The sequence below is a fragment of the Marmota marmota genome, unplaced genomic scaffold, assembly GCF_001458135.2.
Source record: "Marmota marmota marmota unplaced genomic scaffold, marMar, whole genome shotgun sequence".
NCBI lineage: Eukaryota > Metazoa > Chordata > Mammalia > Rodentia > Sciuridae > Marmota > Marmota marmota.
In genome coordinates this window covers 91,390-104,338 of record NW_026006869.1, presented here as the reverse complement: position 1 = coordinate 104,338, position 12,949 = coordinate 91,390, and the positions used below count along the sequence as shown (strand labels likewise).

Below are 12,949 nucleotides of genomic sequence, written 5' to 3'. Positions count from 1 at the left end.
CAAGCTTACAAATAATTTCTGGATAGACTTGAATATTTTAGGCCATTTTTACCTCAGATCTAACCACTGTCACAGTTGTGACCTCATAGTATAGATGGCAAAGAGTATGTGCCACAAGATTAAAAAAAATCTGCTCTTTTCTCTTTTGATCTGGGTTTTCACTACTAGCATAACCTCCAACTTGTGTCTCCACAGAATCTCTTTTAACCACTTGTCTACTTTTTGAGCAAATTAACAGAATCTAAATGTTTAAAATGATAAAATTTTTCATGTTACACTTTATCTACTCTGCCGGTTACTATTCTGAGCACTTCACATTTATTGTCATGATTCATCTAAGACTTTGATGGAATAGATAACTACTAAGCTAATCTTTCATTGATATATGCTAAGATTAAATACGTTCTGATTGTGGAACTCCTGCAACCAGGAGAACAGTCCTCAACAAACATGCTGAGACTGTTTGTTGTGATGTAGTTAAAAGAACGGTATCAGCAATCCTGGCCTGATTCTTGGCTACTGTGTGATCTGGGTAGGGTAAATCAGCAAAACTCTCTGAACTTGAGATTCTTCCTTATGATATAAATAACAAGGAAAAGATGCCATGTAGAATGCCTAAAACTCTCTGATATACTATGTGCATGTAAAAAGTGAGAGGGGTATTATATAAAGTTAGAAATGCTAGATTAAAGCATAGCAAATGAAAGAGGAAATTATGGGAGGGGGCACACAAAAAGAAAAGAAGCAGAGTATGATACATTGAGGCATTACAGTCTTCTTAGGTACAAGCTACTCAGAGTGTCATGTCTGAATTCACATCTTATAAGGGTTAAAATAACCTTCTCACTAATTAAACTGTATATTTGTATTACAATGAGTCATCTTATTAGGCAGAACATATACACAATGATATACTGGAACTCACAAGCCCAAATAAGACTCAAAAATGTGTTCCCAGTGGGAAGAGGCAGTCCTGCATCTGGCCTGAGCTCTGGTGGGGGTCTGCTGGTGGTGGGTCGGAGCCAGGCCTACCTTGGGCCAGGCTCTGACGCCTGTCAGCAAGGCTGACCTGGGCTGGGGCTGAACTCTGACAGGTGTCTACCAGTAGGGGGAGTCGGTGCGCGGCAGAGACTGAGCTCTGGAGGGCATCTGACAGTGGGCAGAGTCATTCCTGGGCTGAGTCTGAGCGGTGGCAGGGGTCAGCCCAAGGCAGGATGGACCCTTGATGACCTTCTTCCCCAGGCTGCTGCCTCATGTCATTGTGGGAGATATGGGCAGATCCTGAGCTCCCAAGGATGTTTGCTGATGAGCCAAGGCAGTCCTTGGCAGGGCCAAAGGATCTACAGGCATCAGGCAGTGGCAGGTAGAAACTGGGCCTTCCCTGGGGCCTGGCTCCAGGGCAGAGCTTGACCCCAAGGTAGGCCTGGCTCCATCCTGCCTCCAGCATAGTGTGGGATCCTCCTCCTGGCACTCCCCAAGCCTAAATAGGCCTCTTCACTCTGCTCCTTCACCAGCAGCCACAGGGGCTTAAAAAAAAAAAAAATGATATAGGAACTCTCCAAGTGCATCAATGCACTCTACTGTCCTGGATAACTCATGAAAGCAAATTAAAATTTTTAAAAAGTAGATCAGCAATTAGGACTTTGGTCAACATGTGGCTAAAATAAACTCATCTTCAATACAATGGAAAAAAAAGAAGACAGACCATGTCACCCTATAATGTGAAATTTTCCTATGATTTTCCATCTTGCTCGATGGATAACCCAAAGCCCAATGCGGTCCCACAAGGACCACAAAAACTTGTAATTCCACAGCTTGCCTTGGGAGACTGCAGGGCCATGCCAGCTCCCTTGGGGCATTGGGGCTGTAGTACCTGTCATTTCCTCTCCAAGGGTGTCATTGTTATTATGTGTATGGAGTTATTAAGAGTATTGTTCTATAGCACCAAAGAGAATCACAGTATTATGCAGCCATCACCATCCTTTGTTCATCCCCAGGACTTTCCTACTCACCCATTCAACTTGTCCTCCTTTAATACTATCTTGCCACTTCCCTGTTGCTAATGCCAGTAACCACCATTCTACTTTCTGTCTGTATGAATTTGATTATTTCAAAGATTTATGTGAACACCAGAAAAGTACAAGAGCAATGTATGCTGAAGTATGTGTGTACATGGGCAAATATACCTGCATACACATACATGCATTAGTAACCAAATTTCCCTTCTTGCTCTCCACATTTATGTTTAGAATTCCTCCTATATAGTGTAAACACTCATTTATTTTCTTCCTGGACTTTGATGATTTATACATTTAATTTATCAGAGCATCTGGAGTTTATTTTAATGTCTATATGAGATAGGGATTGGATTTCATGTTCTTACCTACATTATAAGGCATCTTCACAATGGTCTCAGTACCTTTTCCTGAATAAGTTGTCTTTCTCCAAAGAATGGAAATGTGACCTTTGTGACATTATAACGTGTTTTATCAATGCAAGTCTTTCATGATCTCTCTTTTGACTTCTGTCACTGTTCCCAGTTTCCACACTTCACATATTACAATTCTCTAGGTGAAGATACCTCTTGATGCTAAATTCATGACTTATCTTATTTTTTCCAAAATGATACTTTTGTGCTGGGCAAGATGGCATATGCCTGTAATCCCAGTGGCTTGGGGGACTGAGGCAGGAGGAAGGAGGATGTCAAGTTCAAAGCCAGCCTCAGGAACTAGGAGGCAGTAAGCAACTCAGTGAGACCCTATCTCCAAATAAAATACAAAATAGGGCTGGGGATATGGCTCAATGGTTGAGTGCCTCTCAGTTTCAATCCATGGTACCAAAGAAAAAAAATTAAACACACACACCCACACACACCCCCACACACACACATCTCACACGTTCATACTCCTGTGACTCAATTTTTCAAAATGACTTTAGACATTTATTGCTCTCATGATACCTCATTGGAAGTAAGATTTTCTATATATTGAAGTGAGGAAAATAGATAGATGGTCAACATGGGCCTCTCTCTAAAGGAATATACATGACCTCTTATGATGTGATTCTTTATTTTCATAGATTTATTTTTGTGGACCCCAAAGACTCATGAGAACAACATCTGAGTGCTGCATATAGCTATTTAAATGGATTCCAATGGGATCTTCCTCTCTGGGTTCAACCACATTATTTATTTTTATTTTATTAGGGATTGAACCCTGGGGAGCTAAACCACTAAACCCATCTCCAGCCCTTTGTTGTGTTTTTATTTAGAGTCAGGGCCTCATTGAATTGCTTATGGCCTTGCTAAGTTGCTGATGCTGGAAATGACATGCCCTCAAGAGCTGAATTTCCTCCCCCCTCCCCTGCATTCTGAAAGTAGAAGTGAGTTCCCTGCAGGGTTTGTTCCACCTAAAAAAGGACCTGCTACACAACATTCAGAAACACAAAAACCTGATGTCTTTGTTCCCTCTTCAAAATTAATTTGGGGCTGGGGATGTGGTTCAAGCAAGAGCACACTTGTCTGGCATGTGCAGGGCACTGGGTTCAATCCTCACCACCACATAAAAATAAAATAAAGATGTTGTGTCCACTGAAAGCTAAAAACAAATGTTTAAAAAATTCTCTCTCTCTCTCTCTCTCTCTCTCTCTCAAAAAAAAAAGTAATTTTACTTATTTCTTATTTCTAGTTTTTAAGTAGCTGCTTTTACTTAAGTTAGTGACCATACTTTTGCAATAATTTAAGCTAAATGGAACGATAATTCTTAGGATACTATTTTGTAAATACAGATGGTTTAAATATGAATCTTATAAGTAAATTATTCCTATTCTATTGTATTCCAGAGATCAGCATTTAATTTGATTAAGCCACTATAACATAAACAACAATGGGATTTCTGGGTACTTGGAATCTAGCCATTGTGGATATTTTAAACTCCCAACAAAGGCAGTCCCTTTATACAAAGAAGTGTATTTAGTAATATGGTAGCAAATATGAAAGTAATATTATGCTTAAGAAAAGATTTTCATTGGTTTAAAGTCTTGTTTGGCATGTCAGCTAATTTTTCCATAACAGAGTAACTAGAGCATAGTAAGAGTTAACCAGAAAACACAACTAAACATGTCATGGACATAGGAGATCTCAAAAACAAAGGAAAACGAAGTTTGCAGGGAACATTTTAGAATTGGAAACCACAAATTAAACTCGCTCTGTTCCCATTTTCCCTTCTGTTATCTTCTTTGTCCTCTTCTTCTACTTCTTCTCCTTCTCCTCCTCCTGCTCCTTGTTCTTAAACCTTCAATCAATTAATTAATTAATTAATTTCCATATGGGGCTGAGGATACAACTCAGGGCCTTGCACCTACTAAGGGAGCGCTCTACCACTGAGCCATAACCCCAGCCCCTTTTTTATTTTATGACCATTTTCATGAAATTCAGAAATGCTTTCTGCTGTGTTCACTGATATGAGGATTGACCTAGTCATTGTTTAGTTTTCTGGGAGACTTTTGTAAAATACACATAAATTATTTAGGACACTGAATTGAAAAAACAAAGATGTAATTCCACAATTGGTTATTCTTAGATTTGATACTCATAAAATGACTCTGAAAACTAGTATAAAAATTTTTAAACTCTCACTTTCCATTTCTATATCATTGCCAACAAGTGAAAATTCAACAACCTGGACCAATCCAGAAACCACACTTTGAAAAATGTTTCCCCAGTACAAATACAGAACATTTATTTTAAAATACCCTAATTATGAACTAGTAGTTAGAGCTTCATTCAAGTGTTAAATATGCTCTAATTTTGTGTGCCTATTTGTGTGTGTTTGTGTGTGTGTGTGTGTGTGTGTGTAAAATATGCATTGACATTTAAAATAAGTTCAGGAGTATAGCCCCCTACTTAAAAATAAGAAGCAGCATTATCTCATTTTAATGTCAGTGAAGAATCTGCCTGATACTTGAGGCCACAATTAATTGAAAGGAGAAAAATTGGGGACTTGAAAAAGAAAGTATACACGTTTAATAAATCTAATTGGTCTGTTTTCCCTCAAGAGTCTCACCTGTTGTGAAATAAGTCCTATATGCAACCCTACCTTGCCAGCATAAAACATCAGTTGCTCTAAATGAGTGGATGGAGGTCTGCAGCCATGGTTGGTATAAAATGGACTGAGGATCCCTCACTGATTGTTATCCAGAATGACTTCTGCCTGTACTCCTATTGGATAATAGATGCTGATACAGTTTGGGTCTTATACCAGTAAACTGCAATGAAGCTAATTTCTGGTTGAAAACTACTCAATTCATTTTACTAACTGGTTTTTGGAAAACACTGCCTTGAAAATTTATCTATATGTTCATAACAGCATCTATATATCTCTCCCCTGTGGTTTTGCTTAATGGGTAGTGAGGACTGGATACAAGTTAAATGTCCATTAGTAGGTAGAACATTGTAATGTGAATTACAGTGCAGTTATCAGTGTAAACTCAATCTAGGTAACATTGATTCAGCTCTGTGTAATAGGCCTGCTTCTGAAAAACACAATGTAGAGCTCCAAAAGTAGAACGATATTTTCAGAATACCATATTATGTTTATAAATAGATAGAAAGATAGATACATAGATATAAATATATAAAAAGGGCCTGGAACTACATATTTCAATAAATTACAATCTCAGTAGTGGGAGGTACTAGCAGATCAAGAGGACTGTGGCTGTATGTGAAGTTGTTCAGTTTTTAAAGAGTTTTTAAAATGTTAATTGACAACAAATTCAAAGGGTTTTAGTATGTTTTGAGGTGTGACTTGGTAAGACAAGCACAGAGGTGAGAAATACTTAAGTACAGTTCAATAGAACCAGGTATAATATCGGTACACATGACTCCATGAATATGAGGAAAGAGAACACTAAAAAAACCATAAGGACTAAGGAAAGATCAGGATTAGGGAGGTTTGTAGAAACAGCTGAATTAAAAAAGCATGCAGTGGGCAGGAAAAAAGGAAGAAAAGGCCTCACAGTTGGTAAACTGATTGGTTCCACTATATAAATAACAGAGTGGCCAGCTCAGAGGGAAAGTGCTTTGCAACTCTGTTGAGAGACAACAGAAAGTGCCATCAGAGTGGCAATATGAACCCAATAAGGCAGATTAACTCCTTCGCATTGTTGATCTATAACAGCTTTCTTACTATGCCTCTGTTGATCTATATTGACACAGGTTAGGACCAAATGCAATGACAAATTTTTGTCACATGTATTGATGAATGCTGATAATTCCACAAAGCACAGGCATTTTAGTTAGTGTTCTCAATACTTCCTTTTCTATTCTCATCTTGTTTAAAAAAAAAAAAAAAAAAACTTTCAGAAGAAAGAAGTTCTCCCTAAGCCACAAGTGTCCTTTTCTGAACTACGAATTGAGTGCTATTTCTATTTGTTGTGGCTGGTTCCTGAATATAGCGTGTAAAACCTAGAAAGTGTCATGCACCAAAAGAAAGTACACCTTCAGTGAGTTCCATTCTTTGCACACCAGGGTCGCCTTATTGTCCTTTAAAGGTCAGAATACCAATGTAACAGAGAATATTCTTCTTCCTATGACTAGAGTGTTATTGACTTGCTTGTTCAGATGAAAAATAGGATACGGAAATTGACTTGAAAGCCAGTATTTTGATACAGGTGCTGTAGAGGAAACTAAACTACTCTCATTTGGACACTTTTTAGACACTTATGCAGCTCTGGTCACATAAGTGTAAATAACAACAGGTCTAATCAGGCATGGTGGCCTATAGGTTTGAACTTGCATGCTTAGAAAACCAGTGATTACTTGTGCATCTTCTCCTTTGAACCTCATAGGTGACTCATCAACAATTCAAGTGTTAACTCGGGAGGAAAACAATATGTTTGGATGTCCTTTTTGTACATCAAGCCATGAACTCTTTGTCTTAACATCAACAATTTAATTCACGTTCAGGAGTTACATCCATTTCAGAGAGTCATATCCATCCTTCTCTTGGCTATATATTTATAAGGACCAGCCAGCTTCCTTAGATGTTTTCAGGCCCATGAAAAGCCCAAAGAAAAGAACATCTGAAAGAAGAGTTTGAAGACTTTTCAACAAATATGAGTCTAGAAATGCTGACATGAAAAACAACTAAAGTTCTCAGCTCCTTCTTTTTAGGAACATTAGCTGTGCTGTGCTTTTCAGAAATGGTATTTCATAACCGATTTGTACCCATGTTAGCAACTCTTCTGAAATTACTTTGAAAGTAGACTAATGTGAGAGTTTTTCTTTAGAAATAATTCAAATTACTTGCATAGGAAGTGTCAGCAGGTCTGGGGATGTAGCTCAGTGGCAGTGACCTTGCCTAGCTTGGGGCCGGCCGGCCATGGACTTTCACCCCAAACACTGCAAGAAAAGAAAAGGGAGGGAAGGGTGAGAGAAAGTTGGAAGGGAGGGAGGCAAAGTTGCAGGGATGGAGGGAGGTAGAAAAGAAGGAAGAAGAAAAGGAGAAAAACCAGGAAGGGAGGAAGGAAGCAAGGAAGGAAGGAAGGAAATAGGGAGAGCACAAGGGCAGGGAAAGGACTGAGTCACTAAAACAAAAGGCAAGCGACACAAATACAAATATAGGCCATAAAAGCTGTTTGAACAGTTTAGACAGCTTTAGAATTTGAGTGACATCAAACTGAGTGTTATGATGACTGGATGGAATCTTCCTACTAAGCCCCGCCTTGGCCTGGCCTAAACCAAATCAAGGGGTGGGTGGCATGGAGAGGAATTCTATCTGGCTGGTGTGGGAGGGACCTAAACCTGTGGCACTTGAGGATGCACTGGGTAGGGAAGGGGACAAGACTCCCCTGATGGGCAGTGGAGCACTACAAGGCTCCTGGGAGCCCTTGATCATGGCTGCAACCACCATACGCCCACCACCCGCCATAAGCTCAGCCCCTGAAGGGGATCACAGTGGTCTGCTCCGTTGCCTGGTGCAGGTTTGAGTTCCTGACCAAACACACCTGAGTGTCCGCAGCCTGTGTTGGCCTGCCTGGTCAGGCTGTGGTTGTGGTGGCAAGAGCCAAAGCCATCTTGGCGTGATGGAGGAGCCAAAGGCTGCCTCTCAGCCATACTAGTGGGTGGTTCTGGAAGAAGCACCCAGGGTTGTGGCAGCATTGTCTGGAGACATGAAGCCAGGCCATCTTCCTTATGGCTTTCCTTGGGAGTTGGTGATGTGTACAGCTCTTGGATTCTTTGGTGTTCTCTCACTTTTCTGGAGAAGTTTTCAGTCGGTTACTAGTAGGCTTTACGTGGGAAGAGAAAAAAAGCTGGCTCTAAATCTTGCTGGACTTATTGAAGAAAAATGTGGACTTCTTGAAAACGTTAGCCTTGTTCAAAAAGAACATGAAGGCTTACACTGATCTTTAAAGGATTGCAGGTTTGAGAAGGGTTCAAGGGAAGCACAATATCTGGAGGCAACCTACGAAAAGCTGAATAGGTCAGAATCCAGCCATGGCATTGAAATGCTCTCTCTAGAAGAAGAGCTCAAAGCACAGAAGGCTAAACATGGTCAACAGGATGAAACGATGGCACATATATCAAGAAGGATACAGTCCCTCCAAAGTGAATCTGAATCCCTCAGATCACAAATAGCTGAAGCTAAAACAAACTGGAGACTCTTTCAAGTGAATGAGGAAGGACTGAAGCTGGCAATCAAAGAGGCTTTGAATGAAAGTTCCCAACTTCAGCAAACGCAGAGACCAACAATACAAGGAGAAGCTGAAGCACAGAGGGAACAAGGAGGTGTCCAATATAAAGCAAAAATCACATTGGAGGACTCTAAAGTAGCTGCTTGTTCTCAAGTTCTAAGGGATACAGAAAATCACATGGGGTCTCCGAGTTAATGCTTGCTGATGATGAAAGATAGGTCTTCTCCAAGCATGGGAGCCCAAAGGGATGCTGGTCACCTGGGATTGGGAAGGACGAGTGAACCAGAAATTGGTGCTCACTTGGATGATGAGTCCAAAGGAGCTTTGAGGAAACTGGTTTATGGTGCTAAGCTAAAGGCCTCCTTAGAAACCTTGGAAGGAGAAAGAAATCAAAAATGTACTTTCTCATCTGAAGTGGAGGAAACCACGGAAGACCTTACCGAACACCTTAAAAGTCTGCAGACTGAACAGGCATCTTTGCAGTCAGAAAATGCACAGCTGCAAAGTGAGAATGAGAGAATTGGTCAGAAAGCCTTCCCCAAATGGGACCTCACCAATGGGTCAGCCTTCATGTTAAAGACACCTCCCCATTTTGAAAAGAATGGTCCACTCACACTCTCACCTTTCACTCCATAGGGAGGAGGAAGAGGCTCAAGGGGCTCAGAGAATTCTCTGGACCATGTGAATAGAAGTGAAGGAAGGTAATCCAGCTGTGACAAGGTCACTGATCTTCTGATAGCACCTTCTGGCGCTGGGCCCCTGTCTCCTCCATGGGAACAGGCCTGCAGGCTGATGATCCCTCCACCAGGCCAACCATATTCTTCTGAACCATACCTTTCTCTACAAATGCAAGATGGACGTTTCTCAAATTGTGGTATACCATCAGGACCAGCCAAACTCAGAAGTACTAATATGTGTCCTTTAGATAAAGGGGATGGGCCTATGTCTTCACAATAGCAATCCAGTAGAAAGGAGACCATAACCGATTTTGGGGACTCCGATGTGCCTGATTCACCTCTCCATGTTGAAAACCAAGCAACTGGCTCTGGCTCTGTGTTGGCACCTTTCCCTTTAGTCAGAGGTGCCTTGTTTCCAGTTGACCCAAGGAGTCATTTCATGAGAAGAGGACCTTTTTTTCCTCCACCTCTCCCAGGAAACTTGTATGGGAACCTGGAGAGTATTTTCCACAGGCCCCAGCACTCACTCTATTTCCAATGCAAAATGTCTATGCAGGGAGCTGTTTTTCTCATGACCTCCCCCCAAGAGATGGAATTTGTCCCCCCACCCCCGCATTCTGAAGGGTTCCTTCCACCTGCAAATGAGCCTGTTACTCAACATCCAGAACCAAAGAAGAAACCCGATGTTGTTGCAATCTCTTCAAAAGTAATTTGACTTATCTCTCATTTTTAGTTTTTAAGTGAATGCCTTTACTTCAGTAATTGAATATACTTTGGCTCCAATTGAAGCTCAATTGAACTATAATTCTAAAGATAGAATATTGTAAATAAAGATGGTTTACATAGGAATCTTATGAGTAAATTATTCCTATTTTATTTTATTCCAGAGTACAGCATTTAATCTGATGAAGCCACTATTACATAAACAACAATGGGAGTTCTAGGTACCTGTAATCTAGCTGATGGAAATATATGTGAAACTCCCAACAAAGTTAGTCCCTTTATACAAAGAAGTGTATTTAGTATGACTGTAGCAAATGTGAAGTGACTTTAGGCTTAATGAAAAATTGTCATTGATTTACAGACTGATTTGGCATATCAGCTAGTTTTTTCATATCAGAATAACTAGAGCATGGGAAGAGTAAATGAGAGAACACACCTAAACATGTCATGGAAACAGGAGATCTCAAATACAAAGAAAAATGAAGATCTCAGGGAACATTTGGGAATTGGAAACCACATTTTAAACTCACTCTGCTCCCCTTTTTCCCTTCTGTCAACTTCCTTGTTATCTTCTTCTCTTTTTCCTCCTCCTCCTCCTCCTCCTCCTCCTTCCTCCTCCTCCTCCTCCTCCTCCTCCTCCTCCTCCTCCTCCTCCTTCTTCTCCTCCTCCTCCTTATACCTTTAATTAATTCATCATACATTCATGCATTGGTTCATTCATTCATTTCACATATGTTGAGGATCCAACTAGGGGTTTTTGCAAGTGGGAAGCCAGCACTCTAGTGCTGAGCCAAAACTCTAGCCCCTGTCTTTTTTTATGACTGTTTGTATGAAATTCAGAATTGCATTCTGCTGTGTTTCACTGATGTGGGGATTGACCTCATCTTTGATTTTTTTTTTCTTGGAGACTTTTGTAAAATACACATGAATTATTGGACACTTAAATGAAGAAACAACGAGGAAATTCCCCAATTTCTTATTCTTAGATTCCATTCTCTGACTCTGCCAACCTAGTATAATAATTTTTTTAACTCTTACTCTCCATTTCCATATCATTGCCAACAAGTGAATATTCACTGACCTGCACCAAATCAGAGAACACACATTGAACAATGTTTCCCCAGTAGAGACCAAGACACAACACTTATTAAAAAAATATCCTAATTATGAATTAGTAGTTAAAGCTTTATTTGATATGCTCTAATTCTGTGTTTGTGTGTGTTTGTTGATGTGTGTGTGTGTGTGTGTGTGTGTGTGTAAAACATGCACTGAGGTAGAAATAAATGCATGATTACAACTGCCTTTTTAAAAATAAGAAGCAGGTTTTTCATATTAGAAGGCCAGTGAAGAATCTGCCTGATACTTGACCCACAATTAATTGAAACAAGAAAAATTTGGGCCTTGAAAAAGAAAGTCTACATATTTAATAAATCTAATCTGTCTGTTTTCTTTCCCTCTAGAGTCTCACCTGTTTTCAAATCAGTCCTTTAAATAACCCTAACTTGCCAGCATAAATCATCAGTTGCTCTAAATGAGTGGACAGATGTCCCCAGCCATGGGCTGTATAAAATAAACGGAGGATCCTGCACTGATTGTTATCTAGAACGACTTCTGCCCGAACTACTATTGGAGAATAGTTGCTGATATACTTCAGTTATTATACCAGTAAATTGGAACGAAGGTAATTTCAGGTTGCAAACAAATAAATTGATTGTATTAACTGGTTTTTTGGAAAACACTGCCATGAAAAATTATCAATATGTTCATAACGGCATCTACATGTCTCTCCACTGTGGTTTTACTTAATGGGAGAGGGGGTAAGTTCTCCATATAATGTAAATATCCATTAGTAAGTAGAACAATATAATGTAAATCACAGTGCACTTACCAGTTTGAACTCAATCTAGGTAAGATGGATTTATCTCTGTGTAATAGGCCTGCTTCTGAAAAACACATTGTAGAGCTCCAAAGCAGAACGGTACTTTCAGAATGCCATGTTATGTTTGTAAATAGGTAGACAAATAGACAGATAGATACACAGAAATAAAAATATGAAAATGGTCTGGAAGTATATATTTCAATAACTTAAAATCTCAGTAGTGGGAGGTTACTAGCAGATCAAGAGGACTGTATCTGCATGCAAAATGGTTCAATTTTTAATGAGTTTTTTAAATGACAATGGACAAAAAATTCAAAGGGTTACAGTAAGTGTTGAGGTGTGACTTGGTAAAAGGAGCACAGAGGTGAGAAAGAATTAAGTACAGTTCAATAGAACCAGGTATAATATCTGTACACATGGCTCCATGAACAGGAGAAAAGAGGACACTTAAAAACATCATAAGGACTAAGGAGAGATCAGGATTAGGGAGGTTTTTAGGAAGAGCTGAAAAAAACAAAAGCATGCAATGGGCAGAAAATGTGGAAGAAAAGGCCTCACAGGTGGTAAACTGATCCATCTCTCCCTGGTGGTTCAACTGTATGAATAACAGAGAGGCCAGCTAAGTGGGAAAGTACTTGGAAACTCTGTTTATACAGACAACAGAAAGTGCCACCAGAGTGAAAAAAGTAAACCTAGTAAGGCAGCTTAGCCCCTTCACCTTGGTGTTTTATGCCAGCTATCCTTCTTACTGTGCCTCTGTTCCTCTACACTGATACGTGTTAGGACCAAAGGCAATGACAAAGCATTGTTACATGTATTGATGAATCCTGCCAATTCCACAAAGCACAGCCTTTTTACTTAGTGTTCTCAATACCTTCTTTTCGACTCTCATCTCTTTTGAAGAAACACTTTCAGAGGAAAGTTCTCCCTAAGCCACATGTGTCCTTTATTAAACTATGAATTGAGTGCTATTTCAAGT

The 12,949-nt window shown here is 39.9% G+C and overlaps 1 pseudogene; it reads left to right on the top strand.

Moving 5' to 3' along the window:
* The first annotated feature begins 8,082 nt into the window (after positions 1–8,082).
* Positions 8,083–10,083, top strand: LOC107133635 (annotated as a pseudogene).
* The last annotated feature ends 2,866 nt before the right edge of the window (positions 10,084–12,949 follow it).